This window comes from Chlorocebus sabaeus, chromosome 23 (assembly GCF_047675955.1).
Source record: "Chlorocebus sabaeus isolate Y175 chromosome 23, mChlSab1.0.hap1, whole genome shotgun sequence".
NCBI lineage: Eukaryota > Metazoa > Chordata > Mammalia > Primates > Cercopithecidae > Chlorocebus > Chlorocebus sabaeus.
Genome location: NC_132926.1, coordinates 17,194,350 through 17,200,349, shown reverse-complemented (window position 1 = coordinate 17,200,349; position 6,000 = coordinate 17,194,350).

Below are 6,000 nucleotides of genomic sequence, written 5' to 3'. Positions count from 1 at the left end.
TTCTTTTTCATTTTTATGTCTTCCCTTTGCTGCCCTCTTTTAGATTAGGTAAACACTTTTTTTTTTTTCTTTTTCAGTATTCTATTTTAATTTATCATTGAGTTTTTGAAGATATCACTTTGTATAGTATTTTTGGTAGCTTCCCTATAGGGAGTATGACATATGTACTTACTTTGTTACATTCTATTTAGAGTCAACATTTTACCACTTTAAAGGGTAAGCAGAAAATCATCACAATAAAGGTACATTTATTCTCCTTCTTTTCTGTTGTATATTTTGTTATAATTTATGTTTTCAATCCTCATGCATATTTTAAAGAACTGAAGAAGAATAGTCTCTTATATTTTACCAAATCTGTTACTCTTCGTTTATTCCTGATGTTACAGGTTTCTTACTGACGGCAAATGCTCTTAATTTAGTTTCATCAAGAATAACTTTATTTGATTTTCATTTCTCAAGAATATTTTTACTGGATAAAGATTTCTGAATATTGAATTATTTTTTGCATCACTTAAAAAAGGTTGTTTCACTCCACCTTGACTACCATATTTTCTTATATAAAATATACAGTATTCAAATCAGAATTCTCCATTTGTATTGAGTTTCTGGGTACATTCAAAAAATTTTTCTTTGTTTTTTAATTACAGAAGTTTTATTCTGATATGTTTGAGTGTAGATTTTTGTAGCTTATTCTCCTTAGAGTTTCCTGAGCCTCCTCAGGCATCTTTAAGATTTTATCTTTCACTAAATTAAGGAAGTTTCTGGTTATTTTTCTTTAGATATTTTTTCTCATATCATATACATTTCTTCCTTCTGTGGTTCAGATGACACCAATGTTAGGCTTTTTTACTTTGTTTCACAGGACTCAGAGGCTCTATTAATTTTTTTTAAGTCTCCTTTTACTCTCTTCTTTGAAATGGTTAATTTCTCATGATGTGTATTCAAGTCATCCACCTCTTTTCCTCTATTAATTCCATTCTCCTATTTAGTCTATCCAGTGAATTTTCTATTATGACTGTCATATTGTTCAGTTCTAAAATTTCCATTTTTCGTCTTCACATATTCTCTCTCTTTGCTGAGGCATTCTATTTTTCTATTCATTATGTGAGTCTTTTCATTGGCCTATTAGAGCATGGTTATAATATCTCTAATATCTTTATCTGATAAATACAACAATCCTGTCATTTTAGTTGTGATACTTTTTATTGTCTTTTTCTTTAGGAATTAAGAGAAGATCACACTGGTCTCTCCAATGCCAGATAATTTTAAATTATATCTTGGGCATTTTGAATACTATGTTATGAGCACTGATTATGTCTTAAATCATAAGAAAAAGGTTGATTTTCTTCTTATATTAGGCAATCGACATATTCAGGCTTATGGAACAAACTGTGATCTGTCGTCTTTGGATTGTGATGCCAATGTCTGCACCATTTCTTTAAGTGTTTTCAGTGCTATTTGGATCAGTCTGTGTGTGCATCTCCAGGTAGCAATTTTTGGCCTGGGTGATGGTCTTTGTTATAGCTTAGTTTTCCAAGCCTTATTATACCATCTGTGGTCAGATGTTTACATGCTCAGCTCAGGGTATTATAGTCCAGCAGTACATACACAACTTTGTGGTATTCATCTCTCTCTCTTTCTTCTCTCATTCGCCCTCACTCTCAGTCTTTCTTCAGCTCCCTCATTTTTGCAATCTCCATAACACTTCTCAATTTCCTGAAGCCTCTTTTCCACATCCTCTGGTCAAAAAGCCTGGGCTTTAATTTACCTGTTTTCTATATACTTCTCATAACTGAGTTTGCATTTGGAGCCAAATAGCAGGGGGACAGCAAGAAGTCAAAGCAACAGGGATCTCCCTTATGTTCTTAGGATCATGACTTTTCCGTTAAAAAAAAAAAAAAATGTTAGATGGGGTGCTGTCAATACTGTCACATTGGGGATTAAGTTTAAACATGAATTTCAAAGGGAACAAACATGCAAACCATGAGATCACTTTATTTGCATTTTTCCTTTAATATCCCTTTCAATCCTATGAAATGGAGGCATCACAATTTCCAATAAGAATTAGAGATATAGCGGCGCATGGTGGCTAACACCTGTAATCCCAGCACTTTTGGAAGTACAGGTGAGAGGATTGCTCGAGCCAAGGAGTTCAAGACCAGGCTGGGCAACATAGTAAGACCTGGTCTCTAGAAAATAAATATGAGAAAATTAAAAAAAAAAAAAAAGAAAGAAAAGAAGGAAATGTTCTCTTTCCTAGTTTTAGGTGTCTGTTGAACTACTATTATTAATGCTTCAGCTATAGAATTCTTTCAGGGCTAGTGTGCAGGAGATAATGGAAAAAAACGAAGGAAGAAAAATAGCCACCAAGATTTCTCCCACTCTCTCTTTGTTTGAGAAGTCCTGTTTCCTATTTCTTGAAGCTCCTGGAGCTCTTTCTGCCTTCATCCAGCATGCAATTTTATGTTGCCTTTGTTTCTAGGCCAGGAAATACAGGAGAGGGGAAAAAATGGCAATTTCACCACCAGTTTAGTGATACCTTGAATTACCGTCTTTTTTTCCCAATCTACCTACTAACATTTATTCTTTATAGTCCTCAGATATCTGTATTTAGTCGTGCATTAAGTGAGAGAGGCCCCTGTTCAGGAACCTCCATATTTTGGCCTGCTAAAAAACAGAATTTAAAAAGGTGACCTGAGAAGAGTGAGTGATGGAAATTGAAGGAAGGGAGTACAGCTGGGGATTATAGACAGGAGCAAGGTCATAAATAGAGGGTGTATGGATTTCATTCTAATAACAATAAGAAGTTTCTAAGAAATTTAATCAGGACATAGATATAATATGTATATTACAAAAAGATCACTTGTACTGCTGCATGGAAAATGAATCGTAGGAATTTAAGATGTATGTTTGTGGTTTAAACATTAAATACCAGTTGCATAGAGAAAAAACATTTTCAAGGTGGGGCACAATAATTTGCCAATGGATTGCATATGGGGAAAGAGGAAAGCAAAGCAATAAGGATGATGCTGACATTTTTACCTTCAACAACTGGACAGGCAACAGTAACATTTACTGATACAAAAAAGATGGAGAAAAGGCAATAATTAGAACTGAATATAGAGGGGTTTTTGATCCTTTGGATGTGCCACATTTAATACACCAATTATACATCCAATTGGAGATGTCAACCCGGCAGTTGGATTCATTCTATTCCATTATCGTGAGTGCTGCTGATGGTGAACTACCTTGGATATATTTGGCATACGTTAAAAAAATAAAAATAAAAAATAAAAGAGCACGCATAAAGCGCTCAAATATATTTCTCTATTTCTCACAAATACTCATGATGGGCCAGTAGTGCCATGTTACTATGGGCAGAAATCATCCTATATGTTCCTGGAAGCTAATCAGATTCACATTTGTTGGTGCTGGGTTGACTGGAGGTAATTTCATAAGAAGCCTAAAGTGCTTAAATTTTATTATATTACTTACAGTTGTAAACCAATATTTGATTTTTGGTCTCTTTTATAGTCAAAGTACAATATGATGCACTACTTCTCAATGTCTGAGTTATCTGAAACAGAAAAAGATCTTTCAGTACTTTTAACGGTTCACATTGTTCTTTCTCAGGCCATGTCGCTTTGATGCCTCTCTGCCTGTGTGTGATTAATAGATGATTCCTTATCCTTCATTTGGTCTTCTGGTCTCTAATGAGTAACTATTATTCAGAACGCCTGCTTAATGAAAAAAGACTGCTTTCTAGATCTTTTTACCATCTAAGTTTTAGAACTTGAGGACCACCTGGATTTCTAATTGCTAACAAATCATGACAATCTTTCAACTCCTCATTACATCTGAATTATTAGCCTAAATCAGGAAATGTGCACACACAAAGGCACACACACAAACATACACATACATTGTACACATATATATGCATACATACATATTCACTGTGGTGAGAAATATAGGATGGCCCTATACTTTTGACATTCTGTCTGTATCTCTCAGGAGGAGAGATGTAACAGAAGCCACGTTCCTCCAGAAATAAGAGAGTGAAACAGAATGGCATCTAATTAAAATGTTTACAGCATTTCCCGTGAGATATAAGCCACTGACATTTTCCAGACTGCAAGCCAAGAAATGCTTAGGATTATACAGATGTACTTTGCAATCTACAATTGCCATGCAATGAAAACATAGCTTAGACACAGTTCAGGAAATATAGATTGGTTAACCTTTCTTTAGAACTCAGAAATTAAAAGTTAGGTCCGATGAGAATTTATGGTAAGTTGAGCAGCTCATCCTTCTCAAAGTAAATCAAGAATCCATTTTCTCTTTTTCATAAGTCATCTTCCTCTAGAGTAGTTTCTCTCGTCTGTATCTGAGGCTGCCAAAACCACAGCTGCTTCATTATATCTCCTCCTCCCAACCGCTCTACTCTTCCTGCTAATTGTCACAGTCTGGCAGTCCTACACCATCATATTTCCAAGAGGCGAGCAATGATGCTTACCTCAGCTCTCTTAACCTCAGCTCTCTGTCCATTCCTCAATTTCTCATAATATCAGTCATTCATGCCTTTGAATGATAAATGTTTATTAAGCAACTGCCTACCCTGTTCCAGGCACCCTTAGAATGATGGGATGTGTCAGTAATCAAAGTAGACATAACTTCTGTTCTCATGCAGCTTGCATTCTGGTGGGGAGAAGGAACAAATAATGAACAAGAAATAAGCAAAGAACATTATTTTCTGTGGTGATGAATACCATGAGGAAAATGAAACAAGCTAGGGGAAAAGATAGTGCCAATGAGAAGGGTGATTTGGTCCTTTACTTGCAATCCTTCAGCATGCAATTAATTCTTCACTTCCTTCCTTCAAGGATTGGTATTGCCCCAGAATTGTTTCTTTCACTCACAGAGGCATTCATGAAGACCCCAAATGCTCAGGTTATTTTTCATAGTTCATTTTTATTAGTCTGAAATAACTGTTTTAGGCTGAAAATGGAGAGTGCACTTTGTAACTCCAAGCTTAATTTCCTATCGGCAATGGGTGTAAGTTTTTGTGTTATTAAGCAAAGCATCATCAGTTCTTGCTTTTTCACTCTCTGAGACCTGAAGATTTTTTGGTACATTGTCTAATAGAGACATCTATCTGTTGCTTCTACTTATATTATTCTTGTAAAAATGCTGCAGAACCTTTGTGAGGAAACTAAGCATTCATATACATTGAGCTAGACTTGAATCTTAAGCAAAATTCTTTCCTGTACTAATCACTGTAAGTGGAAAGGTGACAACATACAGTATTCTCCCTTTGTGCAGAGAAATGGATTGCAGTGGGATGGAAGAGAGGAGATATTTTACTATTTCATTAAAATAAGTTAAGATAGAATATGCTTTGGAACTAAAGAAAGCATTCCATATTAACATTTCTATTAAACTGAGTATTACCTAGAAAACCCGCAGACATATTTAGAAGCTAAGTATGAATTTGGGTAAAGCCTGAATATAAGAAAGCATTCTTAACTATTAATAAACCTCTAAAGACTATATACTAAAGATAGCTTGTAAGTGGCTGTTAACTTTAATCAGGAATATTTTCTAAAACTGCTTATATTTATTTACACCTTCCCTCTAAAAGGACTCATAGAGAACAGCTTTTGGGTTTTGTTTTGTTTTTTAAACTTGTGATAATCACCACTCAGCTAGTGTACAACAGGCATTCTAGTGGCCTTTCCATATGTCCATTGCATAGCAATATATATGCATAAAAGCAGAATATAATTGAGATCACCTTGGCATGCACACTTTCACAATACACCTAAGCAGAAAGCTATATAAAACATACTGCTTCTTGGCCGGCACGGTGGCTCATGACTGCAATCCCAGCACTTTGGGAGACTGAGGCGGATGGATCATGAAAGTCAGGAGATCAAGACCATCCTGGCTAACATGGAGAAACCCCGTCTCTAAAAATACAGAAAACAACAACAACAAAAA